This window comes from Myotis myotis, unplaced genomic scaffold (assembly GCF_014108235.1).
Source record: "Myotis myotis isolate mMyoMyo1 unplaced genomic scaffold, mMyoMyo1.p scaffold_m19_p_14, whole genome shotgun sequence".
NCBI lineage: Eukaryota > Metazoa > Chordata > Mammalia > Chiroptera > Vespertilionidae > Myotis > Myotis myotis.
In genome coordinates this window covers 50,557,587-50,577,426 of record NW_023416318.1, presented here as the reverse complement: position 1 = coordinate 50,577,426, position 19,840 = coordinate 50,557,587, and positions in this window count along the sequence as shown.

Here is a 19,840-nt window from a genome sequence, read left to right as displayed (position 1 = left end):
TTTGCTTCCTCGCTCCTGGTTCTGCTTTCGTTCTGCTGGGCCACTTTCTCACCTGGTCAGCCCAGCCCAGCTCAGGTCTCATTCTCTTCTCCAAGCTCCGTTGAACTCCAGGATCCTCATGGTTAGCATCACCAAGTCAATGCGGAGCCTCCATGTAGCGGCCCTTCTATTGCTGTGGAGAAAATGGTCCTCTGCCTCTCCTTTGTCTCCACGCTAGAGTGGGGACTCCCTGAGGGCACGGGGGCTACTTTTATCAAGTCTCCATCCCCCCACTCTTCTAAGGAGCCACCACAAAGCTTGGCTCCTCAGAAGGGGTGCTCAATCAGCCTCACGATCTGATTGATGTTAATTGGTTGTGTAATTTATGTTTTGTTGCCACCTTCATTGTGAAAGTGATCTGACGGTTGAACTTGAAAACATCAAAATAGTTTCATCAGTTCCTGTTTTTTTGGACCTTGAGAGCTTGTTTGGAGGTTCTAGTAGGGGAGTGCAGCTACTCGTATACCCTTGACCGAAGACTGGTCCTCTCCTCGGGGGGGAAGGTCGTCCTCTTCGACCGAGCACGCAGCTTCGGGAGGGACGCACCTGGATCGGTGAGGGAGGAGGGGGACACCTGCCTAGCCAGCCAGATCAGCCGAATCAACCCTGGCGATCAATGGGGTGACAGATGCCGCAGCCAGATCGCCCTCACATCCAGTTCCTGTTTTTTTTGAACTGTGCTGTGGGTGTGAAGTTATCCTGCTTGTATCATCCCCTGGATGATGCTCTGTTGTCCTGACACAGTTGGTCTACAGGGTCCCTCAGCTGAGTCTGTTGCTTCTATGACCCTCGCTTGTGTCTTTCTGCCACCACCCAGCTGTCAACTCCAGGGACAGGCCCTGGGTGTCATCTGCTCCTGTTTTCCTGTTTCTCCCCCAGTACAGAGCACCTTGCAAGTGACCAGATTTCTGACTTTAAATTTGTTGATAAGTATGGAAATTCAGATACATGCCAAATAAGTCTTTTTGGCTGGATTAGATTTTACGTAATAGAATTGTAAGCCCTCAGTTCATAAACACATCAAATGCATGGCTGGTGGCGGTGAAGATGAATTCCGTCACCAGAAGCGCATTTAAAACAGGCTGCATCAGACAGAGCGCTGGGCATTGCACTTATTCATTTACTTTTATCCTCCGAGAGCTCCTTTTAGCGATGTGGGAACTGCGGCCCAGCAAGCGAAGGCATTTTTACAAAATCACAGCGCTAGAAAGGGAGGAAAACCCTTACCTGGCGTCAAGGCCAGGAGGGGGTCTTGCTGATGTTACTTGTCTGAATTCTTGGTTTCCCTAGTGGAGCTATTTTGGACATCTTTCATCGTCCTTTGGAGACCTCAGGCAACTCCTCCTCAGAAAGCGATTATTTCATCTCCTGTGGAGACTTTGAACAGCTCTGCCGCATTGCTGAGTGTCATTGCTGTATCAAGAGTTTCAACTCCCTCTGCGTGGAATATCAGAAGGAGAGGCACCACCCCTTCAAGTGATGGGTGAGCCATAGGAAGAAACCCATCCATGAAGCAGGGCATCTCTTTCTGCAGGGAAGAAAGGAAGCTCAGTCCAGTCTTCTGTGGTGGCTCATAACGGCTCTCCCAGAGGGAGGAGGACTCGGGCAGCAGGGACGGGGCCTTAGGTATCTGGGAGACAGCAGCAGGCACATCAGGCCCATTCCGCCCTGCCCTTCACCCAGAGTCCTCCCTGCTCCCCCTGCCTCTTTTGGAAACTGGCTTCCGGAGCCTGACACATGTTTCTTTGGCCCCCACTGTTTGGATCTGTCTCCATTCATGAAGCAGGGAGGGAGCTCTCAGAACTGCTTCTGCAGTCTCACGTCATGAGCAGTCACACTTCGGCCTGGGCGACTTCAAATCAGGGGTGTCACAGGAGGCCATGGCGACCTCGCTGAGCACCGCCACGTCTCAGGTGTGATCTCCAGTCCTGTGGTCACCTGCACACTAGATGTCATTACCCTCATTTCCAGGAAGGGAAACTGCCGGGGTCCAACCCCAGCGGGTCCAGAGGTCCCCAAAGGTGTGGACGGAGTCGGCGAAGAAGGAAGGACACGGAGACAGCGTTCAGTTGATCAGCAGCCTAGCCAGGATCTCTAGCCAGGATCTCCAGCCAAGTTCTGGTCTGGATCTCCAGCGAAGTTCTGCTTAGGATCTCCAGCTAGGTTCTGTGTCCATGTTCTCTTGCTAGGTTCTCCAGCCAGGTTCTGTCCAGGTTCTCCAGCCAGGTTCAGTCACCAGGTTCTAGTCAGGTTCTCTTGGCAATTTCTGTAGTCAGTTTCAGTCCAGGATCTTTTGCCATGTTCTCTCCAGCGAAGTTCTTCTGTCTGTAGGTTCTGTGTAGGTTCTGTCTTCTCTGGTTCTGTCTCTCTTGGTTCCGTATTCTAAGTTCTGTCTCTTGCTGTCTTATTACATCTGTATTTATACCAGTTGACTCAATCCTATCAATCTCTATTACAAAGGTTAGGGCGTTTCTTATCTCCATTCCAGGGAGTAAAGATTATGTAGCTTAAGCATGATTGTTTGTAGTTAAAGTGATTAATTACCCACCTGGCACTTAGTTAAGAGGTTTTATTCCCTCCCTAACTTCAGGGAAAAATCCCTACCTGGGGAAACAACCTTTCTCAGAGACCTTGGTTAAAACACATAGTGCCAAGAAGGTGAGCAAACATATTAAGAACAGTATGCCATATATGCCAGGTCCCTTGAAACAGCAAGCATGGACCGGCTCCCGGCAGGAAACTGAGGCTCAGAGGTCGTGGGGCATCTCAGAGCTACACAGAATAGGCAAGAGCTGAGCCCAAGTTGGCGTGACTTCGAAGTTCTCAGAACACTCAACTCACCACTGTTCATACCAGCAGAACGCTGCAGGCACCTTCCCAGCTCGTAAAAAGCAAAGAGCTCATCTTTAGGGAATAACCAGGCCATCTTTGGGGAGAACCTAATTCTCCCTGGCCGGCCTCTGTCCCCGGGCCTGGCTGGCCTCCGCCGGGAGGAGCCGCCTGCTCAGCCCGGTGTGGAGGGCGGCCCCGCATTGTCACGATAATTGCACAGACTCATTCATCAGCGGAATCTGATTTCAAACAGCCCTCCGACTCTAATGGCACGAAAAGCGTGAACTAAGCACAGTTTAATGAATTCTGATCTCACAGCTGAGGCTGCCGATCGGGGACCACTGAGCTCACACACGAGGCAGGAAAAATCGCTGTGGCCTGAGAAGCAGGGATGCATTCAAATGATCCTTCCCTTCCTTCAAGATGGAGAGTTTGTTTTTCAGCAAATTCATGGGAGACGGTCCTTGTAACCGTGCCAGGCTTTCCTCTTCCTGAGAAAGTGTATCTTTTAACCCGGAGAGCCCTCTGATCTCATTCATGCCGACAGAAGGAAATGAGCTGCTTCACTTTTATTTTCTCAGAGATATTTTATGGGAAATCTTTTTCTAAAAATATTTTTTTATTGATTTCAGAGAGAAAGGGAGAGGGAGGGAGGGAGAGAGAGAGAGAGAGAGAGAGAGAGAGAGAGAGAGAGAGAGAGAAACATCAATGACATCAATGATAAGAGAGAATCATTGACCGGCTGCCTCCTGCACACCCCGCACTGGGGATCGAGCCCGCAACTTGGGCCTGTGCCCTGACCAGGAATTGAACCATGATCTCCTGGTTCATAGGTCGACACTCAACCACTGAGCTTCGCCAGCCGGGCATTTGGGAAATCTTAACATCTTAGACAATTCATATACTCACTCTGGTCACCCAGTCATCTCCGAGAAATAGCGAGGGGGAAAGAGCACCTTTTGAATTTCCAGGAGAGAAATGTGAGGCTGGAGAACTGAGCGTGCTTCCGTCATGACTCAGAAGGGCGAGGTCTGCCCAGAGCCAGGACCACACTGGGAGGTCTGTGAGGTTCGGCCCCATAAACCACCTCATTTACACCTCACAACTGCTGCCTTGTTGGGAAGATCGCCCTCGTTTTATAGGTGAGGCTACCGTGACACAGAGAGGTTGGGAACAGGCATAGGCTCACACAGCTGCAGAGTGGCTGGGTCAGAGGGTGTCCCCACAGCCCAAGTGGCCCACTGACAGTTAAGGCCAGCCCCTGCCTGCCAAAGTCCCAGGTGCCACATATGAACATGGGAAGACAGGGCTGTCTGAACACAGGTGCCTTCTATAACCAGTGGTTCCTGGATCATTCAAGCTCTTATCTCCTCCTAGGAACTGGCGTGTTTTATTCCTCGAGGAAGAGTAGGAAGGCCAGCCCAAGAGGCAGGACCAGAGTTCGGTTCCCACCCCATCCTTTCACAACCTCACCCAGTGGGCACATCCCATGGTGTGATCATGGGCACATTGCCGGCTCTGAGCCTCAGCTTCCCCAATGGTAACATGGGGATAATGACAACCTCTTCACAGGTGTGCTGGGAAGAGTACATGAGATCATGCAAGTTAACTGCCTGACACATAATGGACCCTCCCTCTCCTCCCCGCCCAGAGCTTTGATGCCTGCTCCACAGAACGCATATCTGGTTGTCACTGATGTCCCGCCCCCGCCTGTCCCCCCCCCCCTCCCCCATGGGCCATGTCCTGGAGAGGCCCTTGTGTTCAGTTCGAGTCTCCTCCAGGTCAGCGCCTCTCTGTGGACACGCAGACTCTTTCCTCCCCCAGGAGAACCCTGGGTCCAAGGAGCTGGTCTTCTCAAGGACGATGTGGCAAAAAGCAACACCTGGTTTGCTTGTAGAGTTAGGTCTATGGCAGTGATGGTGAACCTATGACACGTGTGTCAGAGGTGACACATGAACTCATTTTCTTGGTTGATTTTTCTTTGTTAAATATATAAAATAAATATCAAAAATATAAGTCTTTGTTTTACTATGGTTGCAAATATCAAAAAATTTCTATATGTGACACGGCACCAGAGTTAAGTTAGGGTTTTTAAAAATGCTGACACGCGGAGCTCAAAAGGTTCACCATCACTGGTCTATGGGGTCAGGCTGCATCTTTGGATAAAACCTTCTAGACAAGTGGTTTTCAACCTGTGAGTCGCAACCCCTTTGGGGGTAGAACGACCCTTTCACAGGGGTCGCCTAAGACCATTGGAAACACATATATAATTACATATTGTTTTTGTGATGAATCACTATGCTTTAATTATGTTCAATTTGTAACAATGAAAATGCATCCTACATATCAGATATTTACATGACAATTCATAACAGTAGCAAAATTACAGTTATGAAGTAGCAACAAAAATAATTTTATGGTTGGGGGTCACCACAACATGAGGAATTGTATTAAAGGGTCGCGCAGCATTAGGAAGGTTGAGAACCACTGTTCTAGACAATGGCTTTGATCTTGTGAGGGTCTTACATCTCTTCTCTGAGTTAGGTATTCAATAATGACAGATGACAATCATGAAAATGGCTAAGAAATACTGAGGCTTACCCTGTGCTGGTCACAGAGCCAAGCATGCCATTACCTGAAAGAATGGAGAAAATTGGCTCAAAAGGCTTGCAACAAACTTCCAGGGAAAGTTTATTGACTCCATTGTATGGCCAAGACTTGAAGTCTCAAGGTAAAGGGCAAAGGGACTTACCTGAAGCCGACTCCTCACACCAGGTGGAGCTGGGGACTTGGTTCAGGTCTGGCTTTCCTCCAGCCCCTGCCTCTGGTGATGCTATGCTGGGTTCCTTAGATGAAGGACAAACATGGACAGAGGACCTGAGCTGGGATAGGTGAAAGGTTTTTTATCTCTGATTTTTAGGTATGCTTCATGATTTATTTATCACTTGTCTTCCTGGATGAGGTGTTTGGTTCAATGTTAGCAAGAATGTAGCTTCTTGGGGCCAATGCCAACTCAGTCCACCACCTGGTGGGTCCCCGAGGTGCTCATGGTAAGCCACATGCTCCCAGAGATCCACGTCCTCCCATGATCCATATCTTCCCCATGACCTGTTTCCCCCCTGTGGTTCATGTCTCCCATGATCTGCATTCTTCCTGACATCTACATCCTTGCCATGTTCAACATCCACCGAAGGATCCACGTCCTCATAGACCAAGCTCTAGCCCTCGACTAAAGCCTGTCCCAGTCATGGCCGATGGGCAGCTGCTCCTTCCTGGACACAAGCCGTGTGGACCCTCAAGGCTGGCTGAGTTCAATCCTGGTCGAGTGGGAGATGGATGGGGCCCAGCCTGGAGGAGCGAGCAGCTTCTCCCGTGGTCTGGGTGTGCCTTGCTTCCCTGCCTTTCCTGTGCGGTTCCCCTTCTGCCATCTTCTTTATACCCGCTCCACCACCACGTCCTGCTCCATCCTCTGGGTTACTCCCCATACTCCCTCTCTCCAGGAGGCTCCCTTGGCACCCCAAGTCTGGTAAGGTGCCCATTCTCTGTGCTCCTGCAGCCTTAGGCCTGTGCTGTACAGCCCCGGGGACTGTCTGCTCCATCAGACTGTGAACTCTCTGAAGGCAAAGGCCTGAGTCATCCAGGTACCCAGTCTGTTGAGACCAACGGTTGTGGCTAGTCAGGCAGCACCAGCTATGCTGCAGGAACAAACAAACCCCGGAATCTCAGCGGCTTAGCACAACGTGGGGTCATTTCTCGCTCACGTTAACAAGTGGTGCTAGACACACAGTTCTCCCAGACGCGTTCCTGTAAGCTCCGCCTGGGGCACACTGGCCCTTTCACATGGCTTGTCCTTGGGAGCACATGGCTTCCTTCCTTCCCAGTGCTCACCAGGGATGATGCGCAAGAATGTTATGGGATGTGCCTAGAGGGGCACACATCACTTCCACTCCCTGCCCTTGTCCAAACCCAGCCACATGTCCCAGCCCAGCCGCAAGGGAGTCTGGGAAAGGGTAGGACTTTAATGAGCATGAACCCTCTCCGGTGCAGCCCAGAGAGGCCGGCTTTAGCTCCGTTTCGGGGGGACGTCCTAACATTCAGGCCGGCTGGGAAGATGGGGTGTCTTCCCGGGCCGGGAGGCGTGCAATGGGCAGACAGAAAGCTGCTTCCCTTCCCTGTCTCCAGAGACATGAGCTCAGACAAACACCAGCCTTTTGAAAACCAGGGGGCCAGGCCCTGGAAACTGCGTTTAGCCCTGTCAGTCTCGAAGGAGCACGGTGTTCCCAGATCCCAGTGTCCTTTGTCCTCTGAGCTCCCGAAGCCGGGAGAGGTGACTGCTTTATTCCCGGGAGCTATTTATAACTTCCAAAGGACCCCTGCCCCCGTGCTTCTGTGTGGAGCTTCAGAAAAGTGAGTCCGCCCGCCCCGGCAGCCCTCCCCCCTCGCCAGGCCTCTCTCCCCCCAGAGCAATCCCGTAAATAAAGGATGAAAGGCTCTGTAATTATTACCATTCGACAACACAGAGACTGTCAAAACCAGGGGTCCAACAAAAGCCTTTACATAAATCACAGCTGATACAATGGGTCTCGGCTGAAGGGGAGAGGGGCTTAGAGCCTCAGCGGCTGCTGAAAGGAGGTTTGTGTTTGGGGGAGGGCTTGCCGGAGTCAGCAGCCCTGGGGAAGGGACGGGCCTGGCATCTGAGCCGGGGACAAGCCCATGATCCCACTCTCTGGACAACAGAGGCCACAGACTGAGAGTGAAAATCTGGGGGTACACTCCAGATGTGACACATCCATGGGGCGGATGGTCCAGACACTGGGTCTGTGCAGGTCACAACTCCATCGCCACCAGTTCACACCTTTGCCTGTCAGAGCCGTGCACCAGGAGGACGTGCTGGCCTTCAGCAGAGCACGCCAGGGGAGTGTGTACCCAGGGAGCCGGGGACACATACGGGCTCTGGGGTCCAAGGAGGGGCACTGGCGTGGGCTGTAGACGTGCTTTGTAGGAAAGGGGGTTTTCCGAGAGGCAGAGAGGAGAGCGGGTCAAGCGGCGTGGCTGAAGGAGGTTCGTGGCCAGCAAGAACGCGTGCAGAGGGCTGGACTAGCCCAGAGACCCAGTCCAGGAGCCCCGCCCGGGAGCAGGACAGAGACCTGCCAGGGAGTGGCAATTCCACGGCAGCGGGGGGATTGGGAAGAGATTTCATATGTCTGGGCACCACCATTATGCCTTTTGAATGAACTATTCAGGGGCATTCAACCGCCGGTGGCCCCTCCTGGGTGCCATGCTCTCCCCACTCCCACTGCTTCTTCCTTTGCAGATGAATGAGACATTGTCCTTCAGGTTGCTGGTCTAGGGAAGGAGGTAGACCAGTCACAAGAGCCACAGTGCAGGGGTCTAGTGCAGACAGACAAACGCCAAGAGGCGGTGCAGCCGAGTGGGGAGGCTGTGGCTCTAGAATCAAACTTCCAGGGTTTGAACCCCAGCCCTGCAGCTGGCAGCATAGTGGTCTTGGGTGAGTCATCCAACCACGCCCAGCCTGAAGGATGTCTGGCATCCCATCACCATCTGGGAGCACGAGACTCACTTTCAGTTGCTTGGACAGTGACGGTGGTTTATAAAGCAGGTTAGCCTCTGTGTTCTAATCTGATCCCAACAGAAGAGGGCTAATCTGATCTCCCCATTTAAAAGAGGGGCTGACTGAGGCACAAGGAAGAAAGCGGACGTCCCCATGGACGTCCCAGAGGGACAGGCCCAGGTCTTGCCCCACACGACTCGTCTTCTGCCCTGAGGTGAATGCCACAGGGGTTTTGTCTCCTTGGTGTTGGGGTGCTCTGAGTTACCTGGTGACCATGAAGCAGGCCAGACCTGACCCCTTCTCAGGGCGCCGGGAACGCATACCATGACTTGAGACTCGCTCTGCACCTGTTGGCAACTCGCCGGGGCCCAGGGAGCTGCGGAGGCCCAGGTGCCTCAGGGTCTGCTCCCTGCTTCCCACGAGCCCCCTGTGGTTCTCAGGTCGAACCTCACTTCTGGGGAGGGAGCAGTCCCCACTGATCTCCTGGGGTTCTGGCATCCCAGGTGGCCTCTAGGGTGTCTGCATGCCTACCAGAGCTCCCCACCACATTCAACCTGATTACACCCCAGGTCAGCGGTTGCCAACCTTTCAGACCTCATGGACAGACCACAGAGGTCTGTGGACCACCGGTTGGCGACTGCTGCCCCAGGTGATCCTCCGGGCGTCTGGGGACTGGCCCCCTTTGGATTTGTCTGTCGTGCTCTGTGCCATTATAGCGAGCCACAGCCTGGCACCCAGAGTGAAAGCAGAACCAAGTGATGGTGGCTCCCCAAACAACACATCCCAGGAGTGATCTGGGCAGACAATGACCCTGGAGGTGTGTGTGTGTGTGTGTGTGTAGCATGCAGGGCTACAAAGCCTTTGTACCAGCAGAGGGGGAGGGCGCGATGGAGAAAGCTGGAGACCACCAGGAGGACGTGAGAAGCCACAGGAAGGAGAGGGAGAGACGTGTGGGAGTTAAGGAGGGTTAGACTTCAGAAACAAACCCTGGAAGTGGGCACCTCAGTTACACCCCAGTGAGTGCCCTAGGCAGCCCTGCCCACCTGAGAAAGCCAGGTGCAGTCTGGGAGCTCTGCTGGGCTGGTCCTCGGGGCCTTTGGTAGCAGGATGGCCTTCTGTTCTGTGGAGAATCTATCCTTTCAAACCACGGTTGAGAATCATTAGTGGGCCCTGATGGTAGGTCCAGCTCTGCATTTCAAATGTAGAATCGTATCTAATAGGATAGAAAAGAGAGCAGATTGAACAAGAGAAGTGAAGTCCGCACTATTCAGTAAACTGTGATCTGAATCCATCGTGGATGTGGCGTGATGCGCACTGCTTACTGCCTGATTAAGAAAGCACCTGAATCTTGGCTGTGATGTTTCAGCCTCTGAAACAGGCTCGGCCCCCTGAGCTCAGGCAGATGGCTCCTCCGGGCCCTGGGCAAGCTGCTTCCACATCTGTTGGATGAGACCAACAGCGTGCACCTAGTAGGACCACTGTGAGGGTCACACCTGGTAAAGCACGTACAGTGTGGATGAAGCCTACTAGACCTGACCCCTCCTGACCCAAACTGCAGTGGGAGAGGAGGGGTTTCATGGTGGGCTGAGCAGGCACCAGGAATGTGGGGTGCCACTGGGGCCAGGCTGAGTTGCAGAGGGCTCTGTCAGAGGGCCCTGTGCCCTGGGGTCTCACTGTCATTAAGATCCTCCTCATTTCCATGTCGTGACTGTAGACCAGCCATGGGCAAACTACGGCCCGCGGGCCGGATCCGGCCCGTTTGAAATGAATAAAACTAAAAAAAAAAAGACCATACCCTTTTATGTAATGATGTTTACTTTGAATTTATATTAGTTCACACAAACACTCCATCCATGCTTTTGTTCCGGCCCTCCGGTCCAGAACCCATTGTGGCCCTCGAGTCCAAAAGTTTGCCCACCCCTGCTGTAGACACTATGGTACCACCTACCCACCTTCCCCGCGAGCTTCAGACAGAGCCTGGTGCTCAGGTCTGAGGCAGGGGTGAGACTAGAGTGGGACATCTGTCTGTGTGTCTGTCTGCAGAGCTTTTTTGGTGATGGACCACCCTCTGCTTGCCTGTTCTCTCCCCTCACGCCACCTGACAGCCTCACACAGAATGCCAGCCTTGCCAGCCCTGCCCTGAGTTGGTGGCACGGGGGACGATGAGGGAATTAACTTTTGGCCTGCTGTCAGTGGCACCGCCTGCCAAAGCCGCCCGGGGAATTTGGTTCCTTTCCTTGGCGGACTCGGTGCCAGCCACAAGAGCGGATTAAGCAGGGAAATGCTGCATGGAGAACTCTCCCCCTTGGCGCGCTGATCCTATTGTCTCCTGAGAATGACAGCCCTGGTGGTGCCAATGCACACCGCTCCACTGGCACGTCCCCAGAACAGATCAGCTTCCCGTTCCTGAAAAGAGGGATTTGTTAAAGAACCGGAGTTAAAAGAAAGGAGGAGAGGCAGGAGAGGACGAGGCCACGGAGTAAAAGTTACGCCTGGTTTGATAATTAAAGGAGCAAGCCCTCCAATGCTAATGCTGATGCCAGCAGGGAACGTGAGCTTCTCAAACTCAGCCCCTCTGAGGACCATGTCAGTTCTGCCCACACTCCCTGGGTACCTGCTGGGTGCCAGGCTTTGGGCTCGGTGCTGGTTGGTGGGATACAGATGAGCAACCATGCATGACAGAGCCCTCCCTACTTACTCTAAAAAACCCAGATGCTTATGCACCAAACTGGGATAATAACGGCTAATATTCATTGAGTGCTTACAAATGTCAGGTACTATTTTAAGTTTTTATTTATATCAACTAATCACCATAATCCTATATAATAAAGAGTTAATATGCTAATTAGACCCAACAGCGGAACGACTGTCCGGACGACCTTCCAGATGAAGCTGGGGCTGTGAGGGCCGGCCGAGGCTGCGAGGGTCTGCGAGGGGCTGTGAGGGGCTGCAATTTTGTGCATCGGGCCTCCAGTAATCCTATAAGAACCATTATTATATCTTCATTTTAAAGACGAGAAAACATAGAGCTTAGATGGTGGTGGGCTGTAAATGTTAAGAGCTGGTCTCTGAGGGAAAACTAAAAATAAAAACAAGCCCCGATTTGCAGCATTTGACAATTTCCATGGTGTTCATGTGCCTACCGGGTCTAATTTCAAGCTACCGACGTGGCATCACTGGACATGGAGTTGGGAGAAGCCATGCAGAGATGGCCCATGAACTGGCTCCAACACACCAATGGGTGTTTGACTAATGTTTCTACTATTGCAAAAGTAGTTTTTAATTAATAGTGGGCTCTAAGCAATGTGTCATTGACTTGTTGCTATGGCACCATGGACATGTCAAGATTGACAGCTTGGGAGAGAGCCTCTGGAGAAACCATCAGAGGTGCCAGAACAATGCCCTCTTTTCTCCCAGAGTCTCTCTACTGCAAAGATTCTCTGTTCATAAATCCTAGGCCACACCTCTTCAGATCTAAGGAAAATAAAGAAACCTAAAGAAACAGGTTGATCAGTTTTGCCAAAAATATAGAAGCTATAAGCAGTCTCTAGGTAGGAAAATGGAGGATGTTGAAGAAATATCATAGGCCAAATTTAAGTCATTCCAGGCATTTTTTTTTTTTTTTTACATAAAAATCCACTTCCAATCGTCCAACATGAACTTGCCATTAGGTAAATTGTTTCAAAGTATTAAATGAACCATAAAATTGACCATTTGGGAATTGCTAAACTTCCCAAAAATGTGCTTTCCCAATTTTGGATTTGCAAATATTTTGAATTCTTTTTCGCTGTCCAACTCCCATTCTCTGGGGTTGATGGAAATAAAGATGACTTGAAAGGAGGCATATGGGGGAAACACATCCAGGGCTCATGAAAACGCTCTTCAGAGGCCCTAACTGACATCATATCACCCATCCTCACTCGCATTTTTGCAGAAGCAGTGATATTGTGGGTGAGGCACCCTGAATTGTTGGAAAGATATCAGAACCCAATTTCCATGTATGTTTTTGCTTCATGGCTGTTGTTTCATACCCAGGCTCCTGTCTCTAGACTTCCCCTCACATTCTGGCCTCTCCACTGCAGCCTGGGAGATCTTTCTGGAAAAGAGACACAGGCGGGTCAGAACTCCAACACCCTGGGGTCTTACTGCCTGCAGAAATAATGTCCAAGTACAATGTGGCCAAGTCCTCAGCAAGCTGATCCCTGTTTCTTTCTTGCTTTATTTTCCAGTATAAAATTACTTCCTATTGTGCACTTTCAAGCTAAAGTAGAAACAAAGGCATATTCCAGAATCAAACTCATCACCTCTTGCCACTACCAATAGATAACACTTATGAAGTATCACTTTGGGTTCAATAAATGGATTTAAGAACACACTCTGAGAACTAACTTTTCTGTAAGCAAGGGAGCTTCATTTTCTCCATCTTCCCCATCCATCCATCCATCCATCCATCCATCCATCCATCCATCCATTTGCTCATTCTTTCAATAGTTGCTTGCTTGCTCTGTTCAGACACTTGAGCTCTGTGGTGGGAATACTTTGGGAAATAACACAGTACTGGCCTCATGGAATTTAGAATCTATTAACTGCTCTCATTCCTCCAATGTGCTGGCCCATTGCCTATGACTATGCAATGTTCTCCACCTGGAATGTCATTATTCATGTTCTCTCTCTGGAAAAGTCTTCATCATTCTTAAGACCTAGTGGAGGCACTTCTTTCTGAAGCCATCTGCATCTCCCCTGAGCAAGAATGTGGGGTCAGAACCACCAAAATCTTGCGGAGTCAGACAGACCCACAGACATTTTGTTCCCCTTGACTGCCATGGGGCCTTGAACAAATCACTTAATCTGTCCAGGCCTCAGATTCCCAAACTAAAAATAGGAATAATAAAACTTCTCATCTCATCTCATCTCATCTCATCTCATTTCACAGAGTAGTTTAAATATATTTTTAAATGCCTTACAGTCACTGACATTCTGTTGATTCCGCCATTCCTTGGGCATTTACTCAGAGCCTGCTCTGTGGGCCAGGCCCTGTGTTCATTCTGGGGATCCAGATTCAGGCGAACTCTTCCCCCACAGAGCACAGAGGGGGCAACAGTCCTGGAACAATGGCCACATAGTGTGAGCTGTGTGACGGAAGAAGCCAGCATGGGTGCCATGGGAACATGGGAAGGGTGAGTTCAAACATGAAAATCACACGACTTAAAGTTACTAGAGAAAAGACTTCTATCACACTCTGCACTGTTTTAAGAACTTTAAATGCATTAACCCATTTAAATCTCACATTTATTATCCCACTTTGAGGCAAGTATCTTTATTATCCCCATTGAACAGATGGGTAAAACTCCAGCCCAAGATGATATAGTTAGTAAGCCATAGAGGTAGGATGGAAGCCTCTCATGTTTTTATAAACCAGGGACACTGGTAGGTGTGAGTGGGCATCACACTTGACCGGGCAGTGAGCGAGAGGATTGGCATGATCAGGGCAGAGGAAAATGAGGGGGAGGGAGCACTCAAATCCCTGAGGGCATGCAGCCTGGGCAAGGAGTCTGCAGTCTCCAACGCTTCTCAAAGCAGGGATGATGTGGGCCAAGGCCAGATCTTCTAGAAACTTGAATATTGCCTCCTTTCTTGTCTTCCCTCCCACATCTCCTTTCATGCTTGAGGACACTGCCACACTCCTGGACACTGGCCTTGAACAAGTTTCGCTTCAAACAATGGTCGGAGACTAGACCATGTTTTGGTTTGTAGAATCATAACATTCCCTGGCTGTTTGCCTGATCTGACCCTAACACATCTGAAGAGTGTGTGGAAAGAAAGCAGCCATTCTTCTAGATGTTAACCTTACCCATTAAACTCTTGGACATGTCCTAAACACTTGCTAAATAGCTATGCGACATATTTTATTCTTTTCTTTTTGACTACTTGACCCTAAAAATTTGGGTATTTGGCATCATTTAGTCAACAACTGATTGAATTTGCCTTGAGCTTCGCTTTGCTAAGATTTCCAAGCTCTGCTAAATCAATGATCTCTTTTTTTTGTCTCTCAAATTGGATTGCTTTGGGGAATTTTTCTTTGAAAAGCTTTTATTGACTTTTTCTAAAGGGAGAAGTGATATTTTAGATCCTAAATGAAATCCCGTTCAGAGAAGCTATGTGTCCACAACAACTAAGACCTTGAAGTTGAAAGAGCTCACAGAAGCCATCCAGTCTAGCAGCTCTCAGCTCTGATCCATCACCAGAATCATGCAGGAGCTTTAGAGACGACGATAACCACCACCACCACCACCACCACCACCACCATAACAATAACAACACCACCATAACAATGAACCAAGGAATCAGAGTCTCTGGGGAACCTAGGACTCTATTTATGAAGTATATTCCCAGATGTTTCTGCAGCAGCTTATGTGGGGCCTCTGGAGCAACTGGTCTACCCAACAGGACAGCCGCCAGTCACTGGGTAATTGTGGCACTGCACACATCCAAGGCAGCAAGTGTGGCTGAAATTCAGTCTGAGCTCCAGAGGAAGGCCACCTTTCACTTTGTATGACTGTCAGCTGGCAGGCTGTGTCTGCGGGCCTAGGACGGTCCACACAGAGGGGGCACCTGTAGGCTAATCAAGGCGTTGCTAACTGACCCCCAATACTGCAATTATATTAAGGGCCGTCCTAACTAATGGCCATATCGGGCTGCTCTAGAGACTGCATGTTCCTCTGTGGGAACCATGTGGTGATTTCTTCTGCCCCTTCCTCTGCTTCTATGGTGTCTGCAAACATGAATCTTGCTCTTGACCTCTAGAGCCCCACAAAATACATCCAATCCCACTTCCCCAAGGCAGACCCTCAAGGGCTTGAAGGTAGCCAACATGTTTCCTCCAGTCTTGGTTAAAATAATTCCATGTCTTTCAACCATTTCCTGAATAATCTAGCTTTGGTTCCTCTTCTCCACTTGTAAAAGTTTCCCGTTATTGGGGTCTCTCTTCTGGCATCAGGCTTCCTCAATTACCCAGCTAGATAGCTTTTTCTTCTTTTGTCTTAAATAACCCTGGTTCAATATGATATTTGTAAGGTCATGTTGGGTAGACTTGATTTTAGAGTCTGTGATTTTTTTTTTTTTTTTTTAGAGGTGGAGGGAGTTTTCCATGGGAAAAAAAAAATCCCATGTTGCAATTCTCATTTCAGTCTGGTGGGCCTTGGAGCCAAAATAGTTTGTGCACTGACTGCTATACTAGGCAGAGCTGCGAGATATTCAGCTCCCGCAATCTGGTGGGTTTGGCAGGGCAAGCTCTTGGTAACAATGACTTCCTATATACCATCCACAGTATAAAAACTGTGGCCTGTGTTTTGTCTTGCTCTATGCCCTCTGGGGCCAACTCTAGCGCCAAGCCTCTTTGAAGTCTCCATGCCTGGACCAGCTTCACAGGCTCTGAAGTCAGATGAGAAATGGGCCCATTATTAATGGGGGCAAAGCATTTTCACCCTCTTCATATAGTGTGGGTGGCATTGGGCTTCTAGGGGAAACCCCATGGTAGAATGTCAGGGTGCTTGAAGCTCTATTCCTGAGCTTGGCACTGGCTTCTTTGGGACCATTGGAACTGAGAATCAGGGGACCAGCAATGCCTTCCCTGTGCATTATTATGGACAGATGATCAGTTTGGGGGATCATACATTAGGAGAACAGATTAAGTCATTGTTTAATTGATTGATCTACTCATTCTAATATTGACTAAGCACCTAACTTTGCCCGATTCTGTGTCCCTCTTCTTTTGGGGGAATAAACATTGATATGATTTTAATGGAGAAGATGGCATGTAAGCCATTTGGTGCAAAGCAGAGTAATGGGCACCCCAGGAAAAATCTGGGGAGGTGGGAGTGAGGCACAAATGAAGAAAGTCATTAACTCTGCCTGGTTAGGATGTTTAGAAAAGCCTTCCGAAGGAAGGAGTGTTTCACTTGCATTTTAGAAGTTAACACCAGGAGCAGACCAGTGGTAGAAGTATCCCAGTACATTGTGTTTTGATCAGACACATTCTACTTGTTCACAAGCTTCCCGGGTAGTTTGATCCTGAACACAAGGAGTGCGTGAAGGACACTATTTGATTTAGGATGAGGCCACAGAGAGGGGAGGCGCCCTGCCACTGTAGTAAGAAGCCTGTGTTTGAGATCAGTCCTGCCTTTCCTCCTTTGTGCTTTGGTTGACTCACCTGTAAAATAAGACATGGACAACATCCCCAATATTTTAACATCTACTAAGAAGAGGGGAATGGTTGATTGGGATGTGACCCCTGAGACTCCCTAAGGGGACCCATCAAAGGAAAGTTGGGCTTTCAGAACACATCCTGTCACCTGTGATCAGATGACTTCTAAGACCCCTTCTCAGCTTGAGACCTTGGCTCCAAGCTGTCACACACAGCTGTGTGACCTTGGACCTGGCACTCCTTTCGTCTGCCCTCATTTTCCCATCTGTGTAATGACAGGGTAAGACAAGATGATATGAGAGCTCAGCCCTCCTGGCTTTATAGTCTAGGATCTAAGGATCAACCACACTGGCCGTGTAGGTGGACTTGGTTATCAGGAAAGAAAAAGGATGGTATTTACCAAGCACTTCCTACGCACCAGGCACTGTGCTAGGGGCTCTGCATCCATAACTTCACTTAACCAGCATGAACATATTTTGAGACAGTTAGCATTTTCATTGTCTTAGAGGTAAGAAAACAAACCCAAAGAGGTGAAAGGACTGGACAAAAGGCTCCGGAGAGGTGGGGGGAGCAGGGGCTGGAGTTGGGTCTCTGCCGCTCAGCCCAGGGCTATTTCTGGCATTTTCATCTTTGACATCACCGACTGTCTGGATGTCTTTTCCAGATAATCTGTTCATCATGGCAGGCTTTCACGCAGGTGGAACCCTCAGCTTAGTTCCAGGGGGCCCCAGAGCACCCTGTTGTCCACAGTACCTGGTGGTCAAGAGCCAGGCTGGCTGGAGGGTCAGGCCACACACCCAGGAGATGCAGCGCCCTCAAAGGGTGAAGGATGTGCCCCTGAGACTTGCCTGACTGGCTGCACAGAAGAACCTGTGAAGTCCCAGAGGGGGGAATCCTGGGCTCTGAGTCTGGAAGCCTCCACTTCCTCACACGTGGGGGGCTAGTGTCTTATGTTGGGGAAGTAGAGAGCATGGGTTCTTGAAGTTCTAGGAGTAGTGACTTTATCCAGAAGTCTGAAGGACATAGAGCTTAAGCAAGAAAAAGTGTAAGAGGAGTGTGTATGTCCTCTGTGTGTCTTCCTGGGTGCCTACCAGAGTGTACACATATGTGCAAGGAGCACACACACATGACCAGTGTAAACTGGCATGAATGAGGAGGGTTCGTGGCTCTGGGCTTTGTGGATATGAACATATATGTGAAGAAAGCCTGATATAGGTACACGTGTATGATTCTAGGGGTGTGTACATATAAGAAGAATGGACATGGTCTATGTGACATGGGTTTGTGTGTAACACGTGTGTCCTGGGAAATAGGCCTTCAGAGCCTGGGTATGAAAGCAAGTCCATTAGTCAGGCATGCATTATTTGGAAACAGAGATTTAATTTACATGTATTCTCAGCACCTTCTCCAGTGCCAGGTCATCCAAAGGTCTTATTTGGTTATTGCCATAGGCACTGCCCGGGGGATAAGCGAGGCTGCCTAGAACAGTTTGCCCATTTGGGCTGTGAGAGGCGCCTTGATCTGAGTGAAGCGAGTCCAGACTTGGGAGGGAAGTATTCTCAACCTCACGGAGCAAGCTCAGGGCGAACTGTGGAGGCTGTGCCTTCAGAGCTCAGGACAAGGCAACCTAGAGCCCCAGACAGGCATGTGGGGGCAGCAGGATCTCGTGGGAGGAGGAGCCTCAGGGGGTTCTGGTCCCACAGGTGAGCCAGACTCACCGTGACCCAGACTTACCATATACCAGACTCACCGTGAGCCAGACTGTGGAATGAACCACTGCTTCCCACCGAGTGAGGCCTAATGAGGTGATGCCTTCTCTGGCTTTGAGCTCCTTTGGGAAAGTGGCTGTGAAGCCATAGGGAGTTATTATCACTGGGGACACCGAGAGGTCACGGAGTCGGGAGGTGAGTGCTCCCGGCCACAGGCCTCGGGTGTCTACCTGCTCTGTCTTCTGTCTCCACCTCGGGTCTCCCACAGTCCGCGCCAGTCAGAGGGCTCTGAGGTCCTGTGGGAGCCACCGCCAGGCCCGTCTAGTGGCAATTCTGTACCGCCCACCTGTCTTCAGAGGCGGGGGGGGGGGGGGAGCGGGGCGGGGGGTGAGGGGGGGGACACATGCTATTGTGGGTGCTCTGAAGTTTGGAGGGAGGCAGCGCGTTCTGTTTTATGGAACCTCCCCAAGGCGGCATGAGGAAGTATCGGCAAACCCCTTCCTCACACCAGTTATGAGTCCCCAGGGCAGGAGGCAGATGTGAATGAGCCACTCCATCCCGGACACTATCCCATCGGGCGTGTCCCAGACACACAGCCCTCTCGGAGGATGAACCGTGGCCTCTCGGGTGTAGAACCTGGAGGAGTGGGAGCTCGCTGCCCACAGGCCACCGTTCCCATGGCACAAGGAGCACACAAACACAGCCCTGAGCGGGGAGCATGCCCTGCCCACGTGCTCCCCTCTGAACATCTCCCCACAGGTCCACATTCCTGCTCCATTGTCACCCTCATCCCCCCAGCTGTCCCTCACCTTCTGCGGCCTATTCGTCATCCCCCCCAAATTTACTCTTTCTCCCCCATCACCTTCCCCTTCTGAGGGGTCCCCAAAACAAATTCAACTGGACAAGTGTCGCCTCCTCAGAAAAAACATTTCATCCCTTCCTTCTCTGCCCCCCACGGCCTGCACTTCCTGGCTCCTGAATATTTCAGCGTGTTCATGGCAGGAACGTGTTTCTTTTTAAACTCCCCTGTTGTTTTGTTCTTCCTCACCTGAGGATATTTTCCCATTGATTTTTAGAGAGAGTGGAAGGGAGGGGGAGAGACACAGAGAGAGAAACATCGATGTGAGAGAGACACATCGATTCGTTGCTTCCCACATGCACCCCCTGCAACCAAGGAACCTGCCCTTGACCAGCATCAGACCTGGGACCCTTCACTCAGCAGGCCGACGGTCTATCCACTGAGCAACACTGGCTAGGGATAAAACTTCTGTCTTTTAAATCGTCACTGAGTTAGTTCATTCTGAGACACTTACCCACTGCGGGGATAGGAACCCTTGTCCTCAGAACCCCGAGTCTATGGGAAGAGGCGAGGATAACATGAGAACACTTACTGAGCTCTTACTGTGCACACTGTTCAACATGCTAGAAGGGCCTTCAACCATTTAATTCTTGTAATCCCCCTAGTGGGGAAGTATACCCCTCGCC